Genomic DNA, 26,860 nt, shown 5'->3' with positions numbered 1-26,860 from the left:
TGCACTACTCGGTGCCTGCCACAAGCAGAAGAAATCAACACTTGTTGGTACTATCAATGACAGTAGTAGCAGTAGCAGCACTAATGTTTGTGCATTTCTCCTGCTTCTGGCAGGCACTGGGTGCAGTAGCAGCACTAATACGTATTGCTTTCATCTTCTCCTTGCAGGCACATAATGTGCTTGTAACTTAACACTTCGAACATTGACAATGGTGACTTCATTTTTTTTTTACTCCCGACTTATGTGCTTGTAATTTGGTTAAAAGTTTGGGTTGGAGCGGACACGGCGTTCTGCGCTACTGAAGCATGACTGCGCCAAAAAAGGTGTTTTGCCTCACCAAGGAGGTATTCCCCGGGATTCACGATGCGGCCCGCTTGAAACCGCCGGCGCAGCCATGTCGTCCGCCAGACAAAAGCGTCGTGGTCCGACCCCGGTCGCAGAGGGTCCACGGCCAAGATTTTCATGTCCGCATCGCAGATCTGGTAAAACGTAAACAGAGAAAGTGCCCATTGACATGAGCAACATAACTGTCAAAAAGGATCGGCACCAGAAAACGTGAGGTTTACTTACGAACATGCAGTTGAGGGCGTAGTATATCCCTTGCGGCACATGAACGCAGCCTTGCGCTCACCCTTCGGTGCGACAATAGCTACGAGGCTGCCGTCGACGCATCCTAGCTATGACGCCGGGGATAGCACCGCGCCGAAGAAAACATTCCTTCACGGCTGCCTTTTCCTCGGCCGCCTTAGGAAAATGCACCCACTTGTTGCGCGCCCCGGCGTTTACAACAGCCTCTGCCACCCGTCGCACGCACTCGCTCACTGTCGACTGCGACACACGAATCGTCTCCTCGCTGCCAACGGACGCTTGGAAGCCCCCAGTGGCAAAGAAGCGCAGCGCACACAACACCTTCCGCTCCACCGACAGTCCCGTCGCTCGCTCCGCTTCTAGTTCTCCTGCCAGTTCCTCGCACAACCGCACCGTTCCCTTCGAGAGTCGAAAATGCCGTCGAAAATGGTCATCCGGCATGTCAAACGCGTCGTCTGGCTCTCCGTGTTCACGTCGGCGACGGCGAAGAGCCACGGCCATAGCAGTCAGAGGGGCGGCCATTTTTTTATGCCTTCGGAAAAGACCCTGCCTCTGTCTGGCCGTGCCGAAAATCTGTGCCTTATGCTCCGCATAATGAGTGCGTCAATGTCACTATGACGATTACAGTTTTCGCGGGTTCCTGACGTCGCGTGATTGACAGACGAAATGGGCGCGGCGCGGTCATTTTCGACCAATGGATGCGCGGTGATGGCGGCAAAAGGCACAGAGAAAGTAATAGAATTCCTACAAAATAGCACCCCTGGACAAAGACGTATAATATTTGTCGAAGGAAGAAGGGCGTTGAGAAGTACATGCACAAAAGACTTCACATATGTAGATAGTATGGGTGTTCGTGTCGTGGAATTTTCGAATTGAATAAGAATATTGGAGGGAAGCGGCATTTTAAGATTGAACTGAACAAATACTATATTTCTCAATAAACTGAATTGTAAAGTTTCTGTGGAGTTCATTCGGCACAAAATTATTTACATTAGTTGCTACATGCATGTGCTGCCGTTCGCAAGTATTCTCCCTTCTGAAGAGCCTGTAAAAGAAAACAAAATTGTTTTCAGTTATCTGCTGCACCATGAAAATGACAGCAATGAAACAGTCCAACAGTAAACATCAGTTGCACCTAGAGCGTCCTCTTTGAAGAAGCAACGTACAGCAACGCATATTGTTTAAAGTGGGTGCATACGTGTTGGGACTGGCCAACTAATTAATTTGCTTAAATCGGGACAGATTTTCATTGAGGTAGCCAAAAAGGCAGCCTTTTTTTTATTGAATGAGTAAAAATTATTTAGCAGTACTTAACCCCCGTGCATTTTTTATTCAGGTACCGCTGGCTCTGCGCGACAAAACCGCGGCTCTCCTACAACGAAATTACCCGGAACATTCACCGCTTGCATGGGTGCTTCTCCGTCGAGACCATAATAAAAGCTGTTTTCGCATATATTCTAACAAAAACAATTAATCGATAATTTGTAACAGTGAATTGTAACATAATTTAATAATTTGTAACCGTGAATGAACGTTTAGTACAGAACGGCCGAAGTAATTAAATCAAAACATAATCTACCCTTCAGTAGCACCCTAATTCCGTCACAAGTTTTTCTTTGTACTTCTTGGATGTGCATGTTACATTTGAAGTGTTAATGAAGCTTCACGCCCAAAAACGAACAATGGTTAGAGGGATAAATAGCATGCATATTAATAAAATGTGGCCCAACGTGTGTGTCATTTATAAAACTTGAATTAAAGGTTGTGTACTTAGTTTTGGAAGGAGAAATAAAACGTTTATTCTTAGCATACCATGTAGAGACGTTTACCAGATCATAATTACCGGTCGTTATTAGGTTTTCTTAGATAATTAAGATATTTATTCATTCATTTATTTATTTATTACATACTGCGGACACGAAATCCACGTAGGGTGGATAATACAATATTGACACGTGTGCTTATCTTTATCGGCCGACCACGTTTCGCCGCTTAACAACTGTAATCGCACAGCGAGGGACGCGCCTGCATGTATGCGACGCTTCTGGAAAGTTATCGATGCTTCTACCCGGCTGTCTGTTGTCGCCGAACCTTGTGTTATCTGATTTCATCGCGTGACTCGAATGTTGTAGAACTTTGTGGAAGGCATGCGGGTCCCAACGATTAGTCTGGAACATTCGACGACTGTTGTATAAAAGCCGACGCGCTTGACCCGCTGATCAGATTTTCGACGGTCGCCGAGCGTGTTCGCCGCTATCGTTGTGCTATAAGTGTAGCTTGTTTTGTGGGCACAGGTTCGCCCAATAAAAGTTTGCTTTGTCGTTCACAGTATTGCTACTGTGTTCTTCAACGTCACCACCACGTGACAATATTAGATCTTAGTAAGATCTTGATGAGAGCTCGTTGGTTCATGTTTAGAACTGAGGTTAAACAGCGCGAATAAAACAAGAACACGAGGAACAAATACTACAGACAAACGCTGACTTCCAACTGGAAGTTTATTTGAAATTCTGCAGCCTTTTTATACCTTTCTTCAGCATAGGCATGCGTATCCGCCGTGGTTGCTCAGTGGCTATGGTGTTGGGCTGCTGAGCACGAGGTCGCGGGATCGAATCCCGGCCACGGCGGCCGCATTTCGATGGGGGCGAAATGCGAAAACACCCGTGTGCTTAGATTTAGGTGCACGTTAAAGAACCCCAGGTGGTCAAAATTTCCGGAGTCCTCCACTACGGCGTGCCTCATAATCAGAAAGTGGTTTTGGCACGTAAAACCCCAAATATTATTATTATTAGCATAGGCATGCGTACAACAGTCGCAAGAACATCTGCAATCAGCAACATCATAATCTTTCATCCAAGAAGGCTATTTCTTTTCCCGACAAGGCAAGAGAGGGAGCGCTTACACATCGATCTCCTTCCTTTCTAATGTAGTAAGCCTCTATTATTTCCATTTCCCTCTTTCCTTTTCCTATGCATTTTGTTTTTTCAAATATGGGAGTGCAGGGACACTTCTTATAATGTCCTGCCAAATTACTCCCAAACCCATTCTTTAGGTTACTACTATGCTGACGAGCTCTTTCATTGAAACACTGTCCCGTTTGACCTATATAAGTTTTTCCACAGCTTACCGGTATCTGATAGATAACGTTCCGCCTGCAGTCGGTGAAACGGGATTTATGATTTGTGGTCCACAGGGGCCTTTCGCGCATTTTCATACGATTACATATCGAGGACAGCTTGCACGGGGCACTGAAAAGCAAAATAATATTACGCCTATTGGAAACTTTCTTCAGATTGTGTGACAACTTGTACAAGTATGGCACCACGTGCGCTTGTCTCTTATCTTTATTCTTTTCTTTTTGTGATGTTTCGGAACTTATTTTCTCTTTCTGCAAGATGGCTTCGCATACTGAAGTGATCACAAAACTGGGAAAGCCGGCGCTCTGTAATCGCGCTACCTGTATGCATTTTCATTACGCGGTCGAAGAAATTTTGGACTTGTTTATTAATTCATCGGGAGGACTTAATTCACGTATGAATTGCCACTTAACAACCGCATCCAGTTTCTAGATATTATTCTCATTTTCTTTGGACGAGCATGTATGCTGGGGATATCATCCCACATCTAAGAAAACCTTGTTGCGTTACGACAGCGCACACTCTAAATCGATTAAGAGAGGCGTAGCAACCACGTGCATTAAGGCAGCACTGAGTAAATCGTGTGAGCATGAGTGCGATCAAAGTTTTTCAAATCAGATAGCGCAGTTACAGAACGCAGGCTTTCCCAGTTCTGTGATCACTTCAGTATGCGTAGCCATCTTGCAGAAAGAGAAAGGAATAAGTTCCGAAACATCACAAAAAGAAAAGAATAAAGATAAGAGACAAGCGCACGTGGGGCCATACTTGCAGAAGTTGTCACACAATCTGAAGAAAGTTTCCAATAGACGTAATATTAATTTGCTTTTCAGTTCCCCGTGCAAGCTGTCCTCGATATGTAATCGTATGAAAACGCGCGAAAGGCCCCTGTGCACCACAAATCATAAATCCCGTTTCACCGAATGCAGGCGCAACGTTATCTATCAGATACCGCTGAGCTCTGTAAAAACTTGTATAGGTCAAACGGGGCAGTGTTTTAATGAAAGAGCTCGTCAGCACAGCAGTAACCTAAAGAATGGCATTAGTAAGATCTTGATGAGGGCTAGATGGTTCGTACTTAGAACTGAGGTGAAACAGCGCGAAAAAGACGAGGACACAAGGAATGAAATACCACAGAAAAGCGCTGACTGCCAAATGGAAGTTTATTTGAAATTCACCGGACATTTATACCTTTTTCAGCATAGGCATGCGCACATCAGTCGTAAGAACATCTGCAAATCCACATCATTTTAATCTTTCTTCCAAAAATGTGATTTCTTTTTCCGACGAGGAAAGAGAGGGAGTGCTTATACATTTATCTCCTTCCTTTCTTATATGAAATGCCTCTACTATTTCCCTTTCCTTCTTACCCTTTCCTTTCCCTATGAATATTGTCACACACGTGTTGCAAGGGTGCACAGCATGAAGCAGTACCAACAGGATGACAATAGAGATGGATGAGGACTAACATTCAACTAAGGTGCATTGTAAAAATGTGGCGAGTTATACAAATTACCAGAAAAAAAGAGACATCTTTGAAGGCTAGATAAAAATTGGTGCTTGATGCACCAAAACATAAATAAAAATGCTACAGAAAGAAAATACTGAAAAATTCCAAGTGCAGGAAAAAGATCATTACAATTGCCTATACTGCATGCCAGCACCTTTCAAGAAACACTGTTCTCATTCCAATAGATATACTTACAGCTTGCTTATGCAAGCACACTCTTCCAGTTCTATGCCATCGAAAAAAAAAAAACAAGTTTCTTGGAAGGTAGCCACATGCGCACTTGGTGATCACAATGTGTTTTCCCCCTGGACTTGTATATTCATATGTATTTTCCTCCTTTCCCGTTTTTATGTTTGGTTTCATCAAGCACTAGTTTTTATCAGGTTTTATTGCTGTACTACTTCCTGGTAACCTTTATAAACCACTGCATTTTCACAATAAACGTTTTGATTAGAAGTTAGCGTACCCTGTTCTTACTGCTTCACACTATACATTCTTGCTACATTGGCCAAATAAATATTTTATAAGGTACATAGAAGCATCATAAGGGCCACTAAAGTGACTTGTTGCAAACTAAAAAAATGAAGAATATCCTGGCTGCAAACTGCACCAGAGAACACATAGGACGAACGAGAAAACCGAGATGATCCAACAACCAAAAGTTTAATTTACACGCCGAGTAAATGCTGGCTGACAAACAATAAACCGAACATACACAAAAAGGAGAAGCAAAAATTAATGTTTGCTTCCTGACAGGAAGTGAATCCATTTCTAACGGAGGCCATGCTGACAAGATTCTCCCAGCATTTTTAGATCTACAGAGTCCATAATTTCTCTAGGCAGCCGATCTGCACAGAATGCTAGCTTCTTCCTCTACAATGCACGCTCAGATGTCGAGAGTGCATTGTAGAGGAAGCTATCATTCTGTAGAGATCGGCTGCCTAGAGAAATTGTGGAAGCTGTAGATGCAAAGACACTGGGAGAACCTTGTGTCAGCATGGCCTCTGTTACACTTTCAGAGATGGATGCGTTTCAGTGTTGCGATCTGTATGGACACACATCAGTTTTTACTTCTGCTTCTTGTGTAACTTCGATTTATTGCTTGTCAACCAGCATTTACTCGGCATGTTCAATAAACTTTGTTAGTACGCCTCATGATTGTCTTGGTCTCTAGCAGAAAGGTGTTCATTCTTTTTACAGTGAAGCTGTGTATGCCTAGGCGAAACACTCGTGGTCCGATAACAAAGACCCTAGTGTGGGGGTATGAGCCATAATTTATAGGGTTGTGAGCCATTGCATTCGTCTTACATGACGGACGGAGAAATTTATTGTTGGGTTGACATAGAAATGCTCATGCATTTAAAACATATACATTCATCTATGTATTATTGCAGGGAAGGGACACAGAGGGGGACGGGGTTAAGACAAGATCATGATGTCACGATTATCTCGCTGCAAAAGTGTGGTGGGTGATTGGCTACACCGACAGTGATGTCATTTCTTTCGCAGCAGAGCATGCGTGCAGCAGTCTCTCTCCGACTTCCCTATAGGTTCAGAGATGTGTCCCTGAATTTAATTAAATGAAATGTGCAGCCCCGGCGCGTCACTCGGTAACTACAGTGCATAACCGAGTCATAAATACTATGATCAACGCATTACATAACACAAATGCGTAACATAAGTCAGAAAGACCGATGAACCCACTGGATTAGTACAATGAATCATTCATTGCACCCTTCATGATGGTGGTCATGCAAAGCACGATATGTGGCATTACAAATAAACAATGTGATAAACCCATGCCAAACATGTGCGTAACCTCATTAAGAAACACAGACATAACTAATAATATAGAAAGACTTGAATAAAGCATCGGAATTAACCCAGTGATAAACACCGGGGCCGCCCATTTCAGCTTCGCTGGTTTACCATCTGTACAGGGTGCATGGGCAGTATTTTTTTTCTTTTATTGTTTGTTAAGTATTGAATAATGTTGTGCCAGTAAAACACGTTGGGCTAGTTGGTGCATTGTATTGGTGCTGCTTTTTTGCTGTTTTTTTTTTTCTTAATGTTGTGCCCTTCTTCCTTTTGTAACTGCTTTTTTATTCCCCCTCACCTAATACTCCAACCTTGCAGCCTGCGAGGTATATAAAGAAATATGTACATAAGCACATGCCATTCATTCATCTGCATACACCTCGCACCATTCCTTGCTCAACAAACGTCACTGTGTTGATGTCTCGCAGTGTGCATCTGCATTAACTGCCGTGTGCATTTCGGTATAGTTTGTGAACAGTGTAGTGCATAAAGATTACATGACATTAAGGTTGTGACCTATGTAGTGCATAAGGAAACCTTGCAAAAGATGACATGTTGGATTGTTGAAAATAAGACAAAATGTATATATTGCAGTTACTTTAACAGCATTTAAAGGGAAGCTGAAACGGTTTTCAATTTCTATGAATTGCTGGGATTGGGAAGAACAGACCTAATAATTTACGGTTCCGAAATTTTTTTTTTCGTTTTGTTAATATAACGGGCGGAAATCGCTTTCTAAATCACCCGCGCGGACACGCCCCCATCGCTTCCCGGAGCGCCGGGTGAGGACGTTGGCAGAGGAGAGAACCGGTGAGAGTGACGTTATGGGCGGAGACCGAGCCAACCACGGAGGGAGCCAACCGAGCTGCGGACCGGCGTGCTGACATGTGCTGGCATGCCTCTTTCCGTCCTGCGCTTTTTACTGAACGACGCTACGAGAGATCTGCCGCCGCCGCCGCCGCTCACGTTTGTTTTGCGATTTTCGTAAACTGTTCTTTCCTTCTGTGCTGCGTGAGTGCCTACAGCCAAGGGCGCCCAACATGCCCTCGTTCTGTGCAGCATTCGGCTGCGCGAACACAGGCGGGCGAGACGATGTGGTGTTTCACAAATTCCCGAAGGAAAAGAAGCTTGCAGCGCAGTGGGTACATGCGGTGAGGAGAGATAAGTTCGTACCGACGAAATCAACTGCGCTGTGCTCGGACCATTTCCGCGACAGTGACTATCATCGGAGCTTGACAACGATGCGGGCAATCGGTATTCCAATTAAATCGGCGCGACTGAAGCCCGAACAACTTCAAGTACACAGCTTGGCAGAATTCGACGGTTCTTCTTTCCCAACTTTTTCCATACTAGCCAGACAAACTGGCGGTATGCTGCATACCTCAACTGCCTGTAAAAAAATTGCTTTTGCATCACTTTTTTTCCATTGGCCATATCATTTTCACACCTGTGTGTAAACTTCTTGCCTTGTCCAGCCGGTTCGACTCCTTTCTAGGCAAGTGCCACTTCCAGTACTGCCCTGCTGAGGCACACAGTCCTGAATTGTCTTGAACTTGTTACGCACTGCGTGCGCTTCTGTTTTTTCCTAATCTCTTGCACCTCCTGGCAGCACAAGCAGTTCTCTTCATCTTCCATCAATACGCAGCACATGCAGGTGCACCTAGTTTAATGAAAGCGTGATTAGGCCCACATTGATGCACTGGAGAAATACGAACATTTGCAGCCATTAACGTCTGGTAACACAGTTTTAGCGTAGCCGGATAGCCTTACGACAAATGCGAAAACGCGTTGTTGCTAGCGTTGCTATACTCCGTTTCATATATCAGGTGCAACGCTGTGGAGGCTTGAGATACTTCTTGCAGTGGCTGCGTTCGCACTTAGAAAACGTTCGGTGTTTCTTGACCCGATTTTTCAGAAAGCTTTCCATATATAAGCTCAGTTCGGAATGAAAAAAAAAAAGAATTTACCCATAGAAACCATCCGTGTACTAGCTTATACGACTGCTAACACGTTCTTTTAAAAAAAATTTCTTTTCGGTATTTTTTAATTGCAGCCCGTCGCGGCAGCTTCACGTGCATGCTCGCGCGAGCAAACGCCGCTGGCACGCTGCGAAGCATAGACGGAAACGCGCGCAGTAATAAATTTTGGTGACCGGACTTCGAGCGTAGCTTCCACAGCGATGCACCTGAGGTATCAAATGGAGTGTAGGCTTGCCTAGTGACATTCGACGTTTGGTTCAGTTATCGTGTTTACCACACGGCGGTGCTAAAATTGCCTAATATCTTTATGTCAACACTAGCATGGAGCACGCATACCGATTCTTGATCGAGTCACACTCGCAAAGTCGTCGAACCATAGTATGAATATTGCACATATAATACCTCTGGGCATCTCTGGATGTGTATGATAAGCAACTTCCATGACTACCTCACAGCACTGCATGTGCGCGCTTTGAAACGCGGCACTTATGTTCGCGATCGTGTATCAACGCTGAAAAAACCACGGGACTTTAGACAAGCAGCGGCGAGGTGCTTGACATCGCGGAATTGCACCCGTGTAAATCTAATGAGAAGTTAGTGCTTCGGAATTCTTCCAGCAGCATGTTCCCAGTGACACATTAGCGCATTTTTTCTCCCGTCATTGCAACGTGCAGCTACATAAAAAAAAAAAAAAACATACGTGCCAGCTAAGATTTCCAGCGCGCGAGAAGGTGCACACATCGCTCTCGCTGTTGGCACACTCAATATCGTCGTTGACTCTGTTGCCGCCATCGTTTTCCGTATCGGCTGTGGGTTCAAACATGTACGGGGACAATACAAGCTATCGGAGACAGCGAGAACGTTCCATCTTGCAACTCAGCTATGAAGCCAGAACAGCAGAACCGCGTGCTACCAGAGAGAAAGGAATGGTGCTACGCTCTGGAATGGAGACATGCGGCGGCGCCGACCGGCGACTACCGCCAACGACGTCACAGCGGCCCCGACCAATCACGGGCAACAGCGGCGTTCGCGCGATGCCCTGAGGCGCTGGTGCGCGTTTTCTTGGAAAAACAGCCGCTTGCGTTTGTTTCCGCCCTTTTTGAACCAGATATTCGTGTTCAGGGGACTCAAAACTGTAGAATGCCGCAGAGAACTCATTTTTTTCGAAAAGTGTTTCAGCTTCCCTTCAATTGACCACTTGACAAAAACTTCACTTCGCATAGATTCCAAGACGTGCACTGAATTTGCAGGTTTTTTTGCTTATTAATGTCGTCGTTACTGCATGGCCACGTTGTAGATTTCAAAGTTCAATAAATTTTTTTGTTGCAATATAAGATATGCGTAGATCACTGAGATTGCAACACCAGAACTTGATACAAACATGCACACCATAGGATGCAGACAAATGCTCAGGACAAACTCCAGAATGTTTGCATCCTCATACTTATGAAAGTGAGCAGTTTCATTCCATGGCTGTCAATGAGAGGGAGAAATAAAACTTAATTGTGTTTGTGGAGCAAAAACGCATTGATAAGCTTAGAGATACAGTCATTGCTTAACACTTTAGAAGTGAATAATTATAACTTGCTATCGAAGTTAAAGCAGCCTTTTGACAGCAAGAAAAGGAATCAGTTTTTCCAGCTCTGAACATTGAGTTGCAGGAAACGCAAGTAGGCATAAAATTCTGCCAATATAATCTGTTTAGGAATACCAAATTGGAATAAACATTCAGACTTTCATTTGCACTTTCTCTGGCTGAGCAATCTAGTTTGAAATAACTCCCATAAGCATGTCATAACAATGTTGATCTAATACAGGTTAAACTCATGACTAGCTTAAGAAATCTGGATGATTGCTATAAATTACAGTAAAGAAACTATCTAATAACATTATTAATATAATAATATTTGTGTCCACAAAACAGGCTAACCGTGAGTGGCGTGCGAAGCTGAGCAGAAAGCTGAATAACCTTACGGCAAGTGCGCCTGCCATGGGCCTAAGATCCTGCATTATGGGCAGCGCGTATTCATATGGTCTTCTTGTTAGAAGTTCAGAGTATACTACCAGCACGAGACACAAGATAACAAAGTGGACGAGAAGCGTGTCCTTTAGAATGCTATGTTACAACGTACAGGTTTCTACAAAAGGGACGGTAACTGCTCAAAACATTTGATGCGTCGGCTTTTGCGCCTTTAGAAGTATTTAGAGAGGACTCCCATATATATATTCACAGCACACGCACGGCGATGGACGAAGCAGGCTAGCGCTAAGGTTGAATTTCACAACACAATTTTCATTCCACGTCCAGTAATCGCACAGGTCATTTGCGGCTTTGTTCAGGGGCACACGCGGGCTTTCGGATTGGTGCTTGTTGTTGCGTTTGCGTAAGAATATGGCTAGGAGCAGGCACCGCATATGCGCAATCACGAGCAATGTACACACATAATTTCTCCAGAAGCTGACGTCGAGCACGTCTAACGCGAGGATCTTGTTGGGCTGACACGACGACTTCGTGGCAGCCGAATTCCGAATACTGCATATGCCGTGAGGGTAGCTATATGAACTTGTCGATAGGTCATCTTATCGATTGTTGTAACGCAGGCAGAACGAAACGGTCATAGAAGGCAGATGAGACAACACACAGCGCTGAACTACCTGCGAACAGCTGTTTACGTGCGCCATGGCGCACTGAACTTAAGAAAACGCCGATGCGCACTGCAAAACAAATCTTAACTAACATGTTTATAAATTACTAAAAGTGTATATTATTTGCTCCTAATCAAGAAAAGTCAATACTATTATAATGTAAAAGTATTATTCATTACAATAAAATAATTATGCAGCGTGTGCCACGAAACCTGGCAGTAAGCAATCCAGGGGCCGAATCTTATAACGGTTCGGTTGGGGAACCGTTCCTTTGGCCTCACCTGATTGGCCAAAATTTTGATTACGTCACAGGTCGTCAGAGGCAGCGGGGCGGTATCGCAATTTTTAAATACGTCACGCATCTGTCAATCATCTTCAAAGCGAACCAGTCGTAGGAACCGGCGAAGGGGTAGTCCGCTTTGGGTTCCGTTGCTGTGGCTTGGCTGTGGGCTTGCGACTCTGGCCGTGCGCGCCGGTCGCGCGACCCCGGAGACACGCGGGCGTCGCGCGCGCGTGCGTTGGTTGCTTCGGAGGCTATTACTTGCCTTCGTCGTCTGCTTGGCGTTGCTCTTTCGGTGTCGACCACGGCTGGAAGTGCGATACGCGTTCGAAGAAGTGACGGATAATGAGTTTGCACCACCCTTGCTGGCTTTCTAAGTAGACCTTTTGCAGGCTACGCTATCATATGGAGGAGACTCGGGTGCAAGCGTACGAGTGGCCATTCAACGCAGAGGAAGGAACATAGCGCGCTGCGGTTAATCGCCACCGGCCTGCAGCTCCCAGAGGTAGGTCAGACGTGAAGCATTCACCGGAATGGCCTAGATCTCTGCTGCCGACACTGTCCACAAAGTTGCTCTCGCAGTAACTGTGTTGGCCGGTTGAAGGGCTGGGTCAACTTTCCCGTGACCTCAGCTTCAAAGCCAATGCCAAGGAGATATTTGCATGGTGAGATCGAATTCCTAGTGCTATCACCAGAGTGAATAGCTTGCAGATCGCCGTTCAGCAGTCAGAAGGGTTCAACCTAGGCTGGCTCAGCGCTTCCTTCGTTCGGCTGATAAAACTATGCAGTCAGGACGGGAAGATATTGTGGAGATCTCTTATTTGGCTGCCCTTTTCTTCTGTAGTTCGGGAGTGCCGCACTTTGTTCCTCAATTTCACGGCACAGCGCGCACCGTCAGCACCACACTCTTCGATTTGACTTCGCGCAGGCAATGCAGGGCCCGTATACTGTAATGTTCGATTTCAAGTTCCATTGCTTCTATCACGCCACGCGCCGTGGGGCAGATCTCAGGGATAGCGGCAGCGCGGCGGCGAGCGAGTCATGTCCGAACCAATGACGAAGGGCGAAAAAAGAGGGAAAATTGATACAGTCGGCTAGTAAAGGTGTCCCTAAGAACCAGTTCATGGTTTTGTCGCGCTAGCTACTTGAGAAGTGCTGGCAGTGCGTTCCTGTTGCGTGCATCGTGCGAGCTCCTGGTAGCAGACGACATAGCGCTGCGCTCTGCCAACTCATTTACGCTTGCGATACCGCCTGTGGGCTGAGAATGAAAAAGAATGACATTAATAAATTACTTCTGCATTGCGTAAACGCCCGGCACCACAAGTTTATACTTCACAATTTGGCGTATAATATTTAATTTATATTTTACATTTATTTAACAAGCAGAAACGTTCTGCAATTCCTCGATTAACTCGTCATATAATGACGTACACTTCAGAGGTGGCACCCTCTCATCTATTGGTCGCGCCCTCCCCTTCTTCCACCACCGGCTTGGGAGTGGCACATCTAGTGACGTAAGCGGCGAAGCGAACGGTTCGTATTCCGAACCGTTATAAGATTCGGCCCCTGGGCGTCGCACCGGTCGCATTGTTGAAATAGCAATCATGTGAAATGGGCCTTCTAAAAATCGCAATGTTATCGCACAGCGCAGGACGCGCCTGCATGTATCGGAAGTTTCTGGAATGTTATCGATGGTTCCATCTGCTGACTGTCACCGAACCTTGGGCGCTATTCTCTACACGCATGGCGGCTGCACGGCCGCCATTATCCGCCATGTTTACTCTCCGATTGGCTGTCGAGAGGTCACGTGCTTTGAAATTTGTGCCGAGAAGCGGAAGTTTTGCAAAACGCAATTTTGCGTTTTCATCAAGGTGACGAAACGTGACGTGGAGCTGCAAACTTTATGGACTAATAGATTTTTTTAGTCCTTGGCAGCTAAATTGCGACATTAGCGCTTCAAAAATAATGTGAGCGGCAGCGTACAGGAGCCAGTGCAATGCATCTTTAATGTCGCGATTATGTGGTGGCGATGCAAGATATGCGCCATGCCAGCTTGCTGATTGGCTGAAGGAGTATACCGTGAGGAGCGTCACAGGAGGGGCTGTTTCATAAACATATTTTTGACGATGCGTGACGTTGCGCTTGGCCGCCATATCTGAGATTTTCCGCCGTAATTTGTGGTGCGACGAGCCGCGCGAATTATGCTAATGAGCAGCCATATGCAATGGCAGCCGAGAGGAATGCGTGTCGCCACATTTTCCCCGTCGTTTGGCGCCATGAAAATCTTTTGTTCATAACGCGTGCTCATATAGTATTTGCATCTCCGGTCTCGGGTGGTGCTGGAATTTATTTGGGGCCATCATTTTTTAAAAGAACGCGTTTATACGAAATAATATTGGTTGAACATAGCAAACTTTCGGCAATGTTGTCCACTTTTCACGCCTGCATTTGTATTGGAATGAAGATTAATGCCTTTTCGCACAATCAAAAGTTATGACAACGGCGTCTTTCTAAATTATAAAAAGAGATTTACGCAAGGCGGCGCCTTGAAGTTTCGATTGAAACTTTTATTAGAAGGGATGGCCCGTGGCCTAGAAGTTTCCCCCCGCGGTGCGAGTAACCAGCGAAGTGAACAGGAGATGGCAGCGCCAGCGCTTGCGTCGCGCTAGTGGATATCTCTGGCGCGCGCAATGCTATCGGTGATATTCGGCCGTTTCTCAGACAGCCAAGTCGGGCTGAGTGACTTGCGTTTCACGAGATAGCGAAAACGTGGCCTAGAACGTGCGCGCATCACCGCTGGTAGGTCGCGTATGTTGTCTCAAGGAAGAAAACAAGCGTGTTGGCGCCGACATACGATGACTCATTCCATTTCTCGGGGACACGCCATGACACGCACCCTAGCTATTGAAGCAGACGACGGCTTGTACGCAGCAGACGACGGAAGCGAGAAGCGTTTTCGACGGGAAAATCATGCGCTTTGAGCTAGCTGCTTTATTTTTACTGTGGAGGAAAAGTGTTTTGCTTTACCAAGAACCTTACGTTCAGCCCCTTAATTTCAGTTTCTTAGGCAAAACGTCAAGTTGGCGTCACGTTACGAAAGCAAAATGGGGCCATCAGCGCCATTTTATTCGCGTCGGGTCTACGTCACGCATTGAAGAAAATGGCGGAATGTCCAGAATAGCGCACTTTGTGTAATCTGATTGCATGTATGCGGGACGCGAATACTGCAGAACTTTGTGAAAGACACGCGGGTCCCAGCGAACGTTCGACGACTGGTGTACAAAAGCCGACGCGCTTGACCCGCTGATGAGATTTTGACAATTGCCGATTGTGTTCGCCGCTGTCGCCGTTCTTTAAGTGTAGCCTGTTTTTGTTGGCACAGGTTCGCCCAATAAAAGTTGGTTTCGTCTTTCACAGTATTGCTACTGTGTTCTTTATACGTCACTACCACATGAGAATATTAACAAACGCATGTTACAATGAAACTTCTTATAACGAAACGGAACATAACGATTATTGGATGTAACAAAGTGAAATCCCCGTTGAAATCTCCGTAGATCTACACGTTTTAAAATCTTCTTTCAACGAAGTCAAATTATGCTGCCACTTGATTTGCACCCGCCGTGGTTGCTCAGTGGCTATGGTGTTGGGCTGCTGAGCACGAGGTCGCGGGATCGAATCCCGGCCACGGCGGCCGCATTTCGATGGGGGCGAAATGCGAAAACACCCGTGTACTTAGATTTAGGTGCACGTTAAAGATCCCCAGGTGGTCGAAATTTCCGGAGTCCTCCACTACGGCGTGCCTCATAATCAGAAAGTGGTTTTGGCACGTTAAACCCCATAATTTAATTTTAACTTGATTTGCCGAACTTGATTTGTCTCTGAAATACAAACTTGATTTGTCTCCGAAACAAGAAATGCCCGACCTTTGCAGGCTCAATCGCATTCCGCGGGCTTCGGCACACATTCGGTGCCAAAACTTTTAGGTAAATGCGTTGAATGCGCCGTCGAACAGTGTTCCTTCTCACTTGCGCATAGCTGCGCATAAGCAGAGGCTGAGTATCGCAATTTCTCCAACTGCGGCACCGCGCAGGCTAGTGCAGCTAGGCGTGGCCTCAGAGATCGTACCGATGCAATCTCAGAAACCACGCCTCCTTGTGTGGCCCGTACTGCTCGAACACCACAAACGTTGTTGGCGTCGCAGCGTGCAACCTGTTCAACCGCGCCGCCATTTCGCGATGCTATAGACAAGCCAACTGAAAGCCGAAACGAAAGACCATCACATTGAAACAGCAGGCAGCTATCGTAAACGCAATCGTGTCAGATGCTAAGTTGTGTTGAGGACGCCGAAATTTCTTTTGCTGTTTTCTGTTCGGCGCACGTGGCCATGTAGCGGTTCTACTGAGAGCAAGGCCGTCTTCTATGCAAGTTCAAATTTGTGCGCTTCATTATGCATGCAATGCAGTGAACGGCAGTAATAAATATAATGAATTTCGGCTCCCCTCCAACGTGGTTATGAAGAGATTTGATAGCATGTGACTGATAAGAGCTCCCGCTCATTTGTACGGAAGCTTTGCTTGGAAACACTAAGTGCTAGAAATTCGACCTAGGCATTTTGCGGACGCATACGAAATAATGCCATTGCTGCGATTCAGCCTTTTGTGTAGTGTGATAGGAAGCCCCCAGGATGCTGACGTGAAATTCAGATTCTTAGCGATAACGAAAGTTTTATCTAAGACCAATATCATGGTTAAATGCTGCCACGTCCTCCGCAAGTACAGTCGCGGACACATTAAAATGGACCACGGCGAAGGCGGCCGGAGCGGAATCGAGGCCGGCGCTGCTATCGCGCTTCGCGCGTTCACAACGAGAGTACCCCGAGTGGCGTTACGCTTCTCCTCCGTACCCTCGCGCTAGTGCTCGTCATGCTTGATAATTTTCTAGTGCCGCGTTTGGCTACTCTGCTGCTGACGGTCGGGACGAAGGAGCGCGTGAATCGCCAGTAGTTCCCCACGTTGTGCTGTCGCGCAGTCAGACCGCCGCACTGTGAAGGAACCAGACACGTTCTTTTTTTTATTTTTGTCGGCGATTTGCAGTCACGGACACAATAAAATGAAGCATAGCTTCGGCTAAAAAACGCGGACCAGTGCCAACTAGTGAAAAAGGCGCCTGGTGCCGAGACGTCTGCTCTTGCATTCGCGTCCCTCTTAGCTCGCAGCCTCTGCAAACCTTTAGCATCGGCTTAGCGCTATTTAATTGTAGGGAGCAGCGCGAGATGACACCGCTATACACTCTTAGGCAAAGTTACACCCTTTGGGGTGTATCTCTGCCACAAAACGATAATCGTCATCTGCCTTGCTTGCGTTTCCTTTCTTGAAAACGCCGCGCCCGCTACTTTCCTGTCGGGAATGCTATGTCATGCTGATAACGCGCATGCCGTTCGTTGCTAGAAAGTACCGGGCTCGCCGCGTTAAAGAAAGGAAATAAATGAATAAAGAAAGAAAGAAAGAAAGAAAGAAAGAAAGAAATGCGGACAAGATAGATGACAATTATCGTTTTGTGGCAAAAGGGTGTCATTTTACTTACACTCTTAAAAAAGTTAACATCCTTTGAGGCGTATCTTGTCCCACAACGATAATCGTGATCTGTCTTGCCCGCGTTTCCTTTCTTTAACGCTGCGAGCCCGGTACTTCCCAGTCACGAACGGCATGCGCATTATCAGTGTGACGCAGCATTCTCGACAGGAAAGCAGCAAGCGCCGAGTTTTCGAGAAAGGAAACGCAAGCAAGGCAGATGACGATTATCGTTGTGCGACAAATATACACCCCAAAGGGTGCAACCGTTTTAAGAATGTAGCCGCAACGTCTGATGCGCTGCCGGAATGGGTTGACGGGGGTGCGATTGTTCTCTGCGCCAGCTCACGCTGCAGCTGACGGCTGTTAGGAATGGCCTGCCGAGGTACCGACATTCAACGTTTTCTCAGCCAGCTGCAGCTGCGAGCGTGGCAAGCTTCCCCGAAGAGACCATGGAAGCCTTCAACACCAGCTGCGGCGACCGACTGTGTGAGGACGATGCGCTGAGTCAGCAACTCTCCGTCGCGGGAAGGCCGAGATGAGTTCGACGAACCAGGCTTTGTTACGGAACACGCCACCGCCGATTTGGTCTGCCGTGAGCGGGGGAGTTTCCGAACACGTCCCACGTGCCTTTCAGGACGCAAGACAATGGAGAACTGGTGGCCACGCTGCGGGGGTCCGCTTGGGGAATAAGAGGCGCCTCCTTTGGTCAAGACGTAAGCCCCGAGTTCTGCGAAGCCCGTCTCACCTCGGTGGGGGCAGTGAAACCAGTGCGTACGTGTGCGTGTAAGCCCTCCCGCTCAAAGGCGGCTCGGCTACGATGACTGGTCGAACGTTTCCCTCACCTAGGGATCTAGAGAGCACGGAGTGTTTATAAGCAGCTGTTTGTCGCTGCCAGGGTGTGCTCGTGTTCGTGCTCGTCATCGTGCTCGTATGCTGTATGCTTCGTCTTGCGTGCTCCCTTTGGGAGTCACGCTAGGCTGTCGAATGTATCCCCTGTTTGAATGTAAAATATGTAAATAAATGCTGCTCGCCTAGTTCCCCCCAAGTTCCTCCCTACCACCTACAACCATTACAACTGGATGACAGCGGTGAGATCGTCCGACAACTCCTACAACTGGTGGCAGCGGTGGATCATCCGACAACTCCGACACGGCTGCCACCTTAAAGCCGCAGGCCCTACACATTTATTTTCTGTCGCGTGAGCACGATACCGCGTAGGCAAAGGATCGCTGCGGCGTCTCGTCTGCTAGACTCGGAATTATCTGTGCGCGATAGGTTGTTGGAATGACGGAATGACCCACTCTTTATATTTGCCCATAAGGGGCTTCGGTAGGCTTTCTCCTATAATAACAGCTATTGTCGAATCTTGGACGAACAGATTTTAATACCATGCGCCAGAAACAGATAATTCCATTCAACAGGGTCGCCAGCCTAACAAAGCCCCTTCAGGGCAACTGTCACTTGGAACATGCTGGAGTAAAAACTGCCCGCCAGCAAGCTCACGACGCCGGCCAAGCAGTCTGCTAATAGCGAGCCGCCGGCGGTAGAGCATCAAGCCGCATGGTTTGCACGGCGTCAAGCGCTGCACATCCCCGCAAAAAGAAGGAAAAAAGCCAGGATTCTATGACGGCAGTTCTCATAGGAGAAAGCCTGCCGAAGCCACTTCATCTACTCCGAATAAACCCAGCAGTGTGAGATAGCATGTGCAAATATAAAGAGTTGATCACTCCCTGTCATTCCAGCAACTTGTCGCGCACGGATAATTCCGAATCTTGCTGACGAGACGCAGCAGCGATCCTTTGCCTACGCAGTATCGTGATCACTCGACAGAAAAAGAAATAAAAATGTATATGCCCTGCGGCTTTAAAGTGGCAGCAGCAGCTGCAGCTGCAGCGTGAGCTGGGCGCAGAGAACACTCGCACCCCCGACTACGCATTCCCGCAGCGCATCAGACGTTGCAACGGCTATAGCGGCGTCATCTCGCGCTACTCCCTACGATTAAATAGCGATAAGACGATGCTAAAGGCTCGGAGAGGCTGCGAGCTTTCTCTATGCTGCGAGCTAAAAAGAACGCGCATGCAAGAGCAGACGTCTCCACACCAGGCGCCTTTTTCACTAGTTGGCAGTGGTCCACGTTTCTTAACCGAAGATATGCTTCATTTAATTGTGTACGTGACTGCAAATTGCCGACAAAAAAAAAACACAAGTTTTGGTTCCTTCACAGCGCAGGTTTGATGGCCTGCTACTGCGCGACAGCGCAACGTAGTGAACTACTGGCGATTCACGCGCCACTTCGTCCCGACCGTCAGCAGCAGAGCAGCAGAAGGCGGCACTAGAAATTTATCAAGCATGGCGAACACCAGCGCGATGGCGAGGGTGCGGAGGAGAAGTTTGACGACGCTCGGGGTACTCTCGTCGTGAGCGCGCGATAGCAGCGCCGGCCCCGCAGCTGCCTTCGCCGTGGTCCATTTCAATCTGTCCTCGACTGCACGTCGCCAGCGACATTTTTCGTTTTCGCATCATACACATGCTGCTTCAAGCACTTTTCTAAAATGCATCTTTTGTTCAGGTAAATGTAGTCACAGTTCGCGCACGGCATACCTATACCACGCCGAAATACTGTTTTACAGCATGTCCTTCGCACGCCTTCAGAATCCGCCATATCGCGCCCATGAGCGCTCTGCCATTAGGCTATGTGCGCCATAGTAACGGGTTGTGCGTGCTCGGTTCATTATTCGTTGGTGGTGCGTTACGCATTCATACTTCGTACTGGCGACGTGGCCTTGATGAGAGAGGTGTTCGTTAACCGAGGACGCGCACTTCGTACGCTCGGCACGGCAGATGTATCATGCTGCACTCAGCAAACTGAAACGTCCTGGCTCGTTATCAGCTGCTTTGCTATGTTGCATTTATCTCTGTGTACTCATAACGCAGCGGACTTCAAGCTCGACCATTTTACTAGCTGAACGACTTTAGTACGAAAGTGAAATTGCTGAATTGGCTATTAGCATTTCACGTGACTGTATTGCTATGAGTCTCTTTGTGCCTTTATGTGGCTCGCTTTACCGCTCCGGACGCACAGTATTTTTTCGAGCGCGCTGGTTTACTCAGTGTGGCCACGAATGGTATAGTCATTTGTTCGTGAGCGGTCGCGTGCGTCGGTTATCTTCATCGAGAAGAATAGCAATGGTGCGCGACGGTACTCTGGAACCATTTCTGATCCGTAGGAATAGTGTCCGCCCGATAACCATTCAAAATTATTGTTGACTGCTACAATATCGGCTACAAAGCTCTTGGCCATTCCCACCAGTGCATAGAAAGCAGCATAATAATGTAAAGATTTTAAGCAGTGATATGACAGGCCCCTTGCGCATGTCCACGTTTAGCCTCAGTTTAATTGAGTGTACTGTTACTGTCAAGGTAAATCTACCGCTAAGTAGCTCGAGTTTACCATTGAGGCGACGATGCCAGGAGAATGTAGATACGTCATTGCGGCCTCGAAAATGAAGTTGTACTTCAGAGAACACACGAATGGAACGTTCTGTTGTGTGCACTAATGTTGTTTGCGCCTTTAAATAATTAAATTGATAAATGTTTCCTGTATGTGCGGCATATGTATTTTTGTCATTATCGCTTTTCTACTTCATTATGGAGACCGCAATGACGTAATAACCTTCTTGCATATTCACCTCAATGGTAAGCTCAACCTACCTAGCGGTAGATTTAGCTTGCCGGTAACAGCACACACAATCGAGACAAAACGTGGACATGCACAATGGGCCAGTCATATCACTGCTTCAAACCGTCCCGTTATTAAGCTCCTTTCTATGTGCACGGCCGAGAGCTTTGTAGCCAATGTTGTAGCAGTCAAATATAATTTTGAATGGTTATCGGCCGGACACTATTCCTACGCATCAGAAATGGTTTCAGAGTGCCGGCGCACACCATTGATATTCTTCCTTAGCCTCAATGCAATTGACAAGCTCAAACTCAATACCATGATCAAGAGGGCCTATAAACAAGCCCTACATCTTCCCATCACCACCTCTAAAGAGAAACTGGACGCCCTCGGCATTCCTAACACCATAGACGAGCTTATTGAAGCGCAGCGTATTAGCCAATACGAACGACTCGCCAATTCCACCACGGGCAGGCACATTCTAGGCACCCTAGGCATGACCTACACCACCTAATTCGGACCAAAAGTACCCATCCCTCCAAACATTCGTGCTCAGCTAGTTACCCCCCCCCCCCCATGCCTCGCAATATGCACCCTGAACACAATCCGGAGCGACGCGTAGAAAGAGCTAAACAACTACAAAAGCGCTACGACCAAGCCGCTGACAACCTACGTGGACGCAGCAGAATCCCCCGACCAAAACGCCATGGCGGTCGTCGCAGTCGCGAGTTCGCAGTACCGCCTCGCCGCGGCCGCATCAATATTCACCACGCAACCCGAAGTAGGAGAAGAAACGGCGATCGATTTGGCCAACGCGGCTACCAATGGAAACTGCATCATCAGCGATTCAAAAACGGCCATTCGTAACTACACAAGAAGACTGATAGCACCCCAAGCGCAGAAGATTCTCTCTGGCACTCCTCCCTCAAGGCAACGCCGCGTGCAAATCATCTGGGCCCCTGGTCACTCGGGTCTGGCTGGAAACGAAGCCGCCCACGATGCCGCCCGAGCTCTCGCACACCGGGCGCATCATCCTTCTCCTGCGTCTTCCGATGCCGACCAGCCCTCTGTCCTGCATCGCGATCACGCGCAGGACCAAATGGTCACGTTCAGAGAAATTCTCCTGCACTACCACTGAGAGCGGTTACGCTACCCCACAGCACACAACACACTGAATAAGTCTCAATTCACCACTTGGCGACTCCTTCAGGCACGAACTTTTCCGAACCCCGTGCTTTACAACCGCATCCCACGAAACATACAAGCAGCTATTCGATGTCTAAAAGATGTCTTGAACGGCTAATTCAAAAGCCTAGTAGCTGTCTTGATCAAGACATTTTGTAGCCATGGACGTCTAGAAGTAGTTCAGTAAGCCCTGCTAACGTTACGCTAAAAGTTGGCTAATGGGCAGCTTGACAAGAACAACTGAAGACTTTTATTAGACATTCCCTAAAATTTTTGCGGCAGCTATTACAGTAAGACGACGTTTGCCCACAGTTACAATTTATTTTAAGCGAAGCATGGACATCAGAAAAATAAGTTTGTATTGTCAGATAGAGTGATGCACAGGTAGTTTTTCCAGATGTGAACCATGGGAATAGTGTAGTACAGCCTCATTGGTCAATTAGTGCTTTTTAATTAGACCAATCAATTAATTGCCACCTGTCAGAATTATTTTGCAAATAAAACAAGATCTGTATTGCATGCTGATATCATTCCAATGTTCACCCATTGACCTAAACAAGAACATCTCTGCATGAAACACGTCATTATTGACAAAACTTTGCCCTGCTGGGTCTCCACCAAATTGAAATGGTTTCTAGCAAAGAAAAATTTTGTCAATGATGCTGCAGTTCAGGCAAAAATTACATCCTGGTTTCAGCTACAGGGGGCACAATAGCCTTACACCTGTATACAAAACAGAACACTGTGCTGCAATGAGTTAAGAAATAAAGGATAGTACACATCTGGAAAAACACTCTGCGAACCACTCTAACTAGCAATATAAATATATTTTTTCTGATGTCCATGGTTCATTTAAAAGTAAATTGTAACTTACTTTGTGGGTGCCTCTTGTAAGTAACGCCACATGCTTGCACAGCATCACGCAGAAATAATGGCCCGTTCTTCGGCATACCATCCATTAGTGAATTCCTTGTACATTGCATGTTACCATAACTGAAAGATAAATCATAATATGCTGTTATTTTTTTTTCATAAACTGTACGATGAGCTTTTCATGCATAAAAGATGATTGCAAGTGAAAATGCAGCAAGACATCAACTTCACACCATGTCACATACTCATACTTTATTACCTAATAAATTAGAAAAGATGCAGAAAGTGCAATTAACAAGAGTGACAAATAGCAGCAAAGGTGATCATGGATAAATCTTGAAGATGATTGCCGCCGCTGCCAGAGCAGGCCAGCCTTCGTAGGAGAGCACTTGCTGCCCACAAAAGCTTGCTGTCACAGGCCACGCGTGACGGTTCTTGTAGACATAGGCAAGCAATACCTGCACAGAAGAGGAAAAAAAAGGCGAGGGAGGAAATGGGAATATTGAAATTGAAACTTCAATTAGCAATATGTGCTAAGTAAGAAGCTTGGCTCACATTATAAATAATTTTAAGCACTCCTTTGTCTTAAATTACGGGTATCTTAAGGCATGTATGCGATGATGTTTAATATGACTAGTATATTTCCTATAATAAGAAGCCAACAAACACTGACACCAGGGACAACATAGGGGAAATTACTTGTGCTTAATAAATGAAATAAAAAAACGATAAATTAATGGAACTTAAAGTGGATGAAAAAACACCTTGCCGCAGGTGGGAACCGAACCCACAACCTTCGCATTTTGCGTGCTATGCTCTACCAATTGAGCTACAGCGGCGTCGTTTTCCCCTCCACTTTCTTGGGTATTTATGTGTCCTTGTAGAAGCCAGGGAGTGTTAGCTAGCGCCACAACTCGGAGACCTTGATCCTGGCAATTCATATAGTCATTAAGTTGCATAGCAGAGTCAAAGTCAGCCTTTAAATTTTTCTATGGTGTTTTGTGGCTAAAAAGCCACTTATCAACCTGTCAAACAAGTCTGAGAAGCTCCCTGCAAAATATAATCAGTTTAAAACAGTAATTCACTCTGCAGGTAAATGATGTACTAACTTAATTAAAAAGTTAAATAGCGTTTCATATTGTTGAACTAAAAGCAAGTTTGGCATTTTTCACTGCCTAGCTGTTGCCTTTCTTTCAAACTTAAACATGACACAGTACAGAGTAAGCAGGTAGCATGCAGAGGAGGACTGGTGATAAAGTAGTGTTCCAAAGCAACACTCCTAGCAAGATCAATCACTTTTGTTTATATATTTTCATGTGACCCTAATTGGCTTAGGGCAATACCTCACACAAATGATGCAACACCTTGGATGACGCGTCATACAAAATTGAAAGTATCTCATGATGTGATCAAACGATAACATTGCCCACTGTCTTGGAAGTGTTAACATGCTGTTTGCGCGAGGAAGTGGCAAATTCATCAGTGCATCTATAGCCTCAGGCAATTCTGAGCATCTATGTTGACTTGCAATTGAGAAGCCACTGCACACAAAAAGGTGTATTCAAGTAATGGTCCATGCTGAATAATTGCCCACCTAGTGCAAAGACAAATGTGGCAGGCTAATGGGCCAGGGCAAATAGATTGCTAAATTCTGATAATACCTCCAAAGATATTATTGAAATAGGTGATAAAAAACAGCGCAGGTAAAATTGCAGTTATGACAAAATTTTAAAACCACCTCTGCAAATTGCTGGAACCCTCAGCATCATACCTGTTCTACACGCACATATGTTGCAGCGCCATCTATATCTCAGACGCAGGCGCCTCCACACATCACTTTGTGATCTCCTCACCATAAGGTTAAAAACAGTCTGGCACAAGCTACCTGATGTGATTCATTTTGCAAGTGCCAGCCAAGTGCTGATGGTGGTAGAGCGAAATTGAAGTTTGTCCTTGTATGGAAGCCTCGGCCCATGTTTTATCAATTCTAGCGGAAAAGCACACCTTTTACAGCATACATAAATCTTAAATTAGACTGCTTGCTGATGCTGTACAGTAAATTCATGTAAAGAAACTAAATCACACAGAAAACAGTTAGAATACCACACTAATCAAATACTGGCTTGAATAGATTTGTGCATTAGGGAAGCAAGGTGTTGTGTACACTGTTGTAGCAAATTTTCACTCATGTATGGAATACTTGTATGACACAGCAGAGTTAATTCTTTAGTTCTTACATAGCAATCACTACCTACAGGGGCATTTTGTAAGGCTTAGGGAAACTAATTACTAGTAGAACTGTGTATGTACACTGGCACTGAGAAATTGGTTATAATAGTGGCAGCTTATAATGGACCAGTGCAAAAAAATGCCCGTTTGTGAGACACCAACTAGCCATTTTACCGTGAAGCGCTCCCTGGCCTTAACCCATATAAAAAGCACTGGGAGGACCAGAGAGGGCAGAGTACATTGGCTTACACTGATCATGACGAGGTCCCGTCATCCAGCTAGCGCCAAGGTACAAGGGGGATGTCCAGCCGTCTATAGAGTGAAAGGAACAAAATAAGATAGCATCAAGTCAGTTGAAAGGCAGATTAGCAATTACAAATAAGGTGACCCAGTCACAGTCATTCATTATTAAATGCCAAGCTGTCATGATTTCACTCCCAGATGAAGCTCCTACTAGGTTAAAGGTTTTGCTGCTTATTTAGAACAAAACACAAGTGAAATTTGTACATCAGCAGACGATTTAATTCGGAATTGTATAGATGAAGTAAACATTGCAGTTATATTTTTTGTTTTGCTATAAAGTGGGAACGCTACAAACTGCATAGTCACTGACACACACGCGCGCACACGCAAGAACAAAAGGACACAAAATAGGGCGAGTTCAGTCTAGTTCAGCATTACAGCCAGCGCGTCGTCTTCGAATGCACTCCCTTCGGTTGGTTCGTGCTACGTCAACCACAAAGACTAACAAGCAGGGCAAAGTTCTGACTGGTGTTGCGGAAGTCGTGGAGCGCGGTAGTGCTGAACGGCTGAACACAAGCAGAACCCTCGTATAGAAGTAATGACGAAAACTCGCAGGGCAGAAGAGCCCTTATATCAGGGATTGTCGCGGGTAACACCTAAAAATATTCACATTGTTGACGAAAAACGAAGTGCAATGTATTTCACTTACCGGAAAAAGTGTTATCCGAACGTGCGACGTACAAAGACGCACCGAGACACGAAGGCTGCGAACGCAGATCCCGCCATTGCGGTAGTAAGCCGTCGGCGAAAACACGCAATACAGCCGATGTCACGAAGCACTGATGCAAAACACACGGCAAACAGCATTAGCACTGCTAAATGACTCCAGTCAATATCCAGTATAAATGTACAGAACGGCTTAGAATGACGCACAACGGGATAACGAACCATAGAGTTACTATACTGACTCTAGAGAGGACAAGCTACCCATAGGGCCCATGCATTGAAATCGGGAACCGCAAGAGCGCCGCCATGTTGCTACGCGCCGAGGTTGCCAGCTCCTGAGACGCTTTCTAGACTTGGTGACAAAAGTAAGTTTTAATCCGGCAACAGTAGCAGC

General features: G+C 46.2%; 1 long non-coding RNA gene and 1 other non-coding gene across 2 annotated transcripts; both read right to left on the bottom strand.

Moving 5' to 3' along the window:
* Positions 1-23,494: 23,494 nt before the first annotated feature.
* LOC140218851 (uncharacterized) lies at positions 23,495-25,831 on the bottom strand. Its single transcript, XR_011895042.1, has 2 exons — positions 25,747-25,831; positions 23,495-23,726 (listed from the first exon to the last, which is right to left on the bottom strand). It is a non-coding gene; the product is annotated as an uncharacterized lncRNA (long non-coding RNA).
* TRNAL-CAA (transfer RNA leucine (anticodon CAA)) lies at positions 24,035-24,107 on the bottom strand. The gene has a single exon. It is a non-coding gene; the product is annotated as a tRNA-Leu (tRNA).
* Positions 25,832-26,860: the final 1,029 nt, after the last annotated feature.

Source organism: Dermacentor andersoni, chromosome 6, assembly GCF_023375885.2.
Source record: "Dermacentor andersoni chromosome 6, qqDerAnde1_hic_scaffold, whole genome shotgun sequence".
Classification (NCBI taxonomy): Eukaryota; Metazoa; Arthropoda; class Arachnida; order Ixodida; family Ixodidae; genus Dermacentor; species Dermacentor andersoni.
Note: the sequence above shows the minus strand (reverse complement) of the source record. Positions and strands in the feature narration are given on the sequence as shown.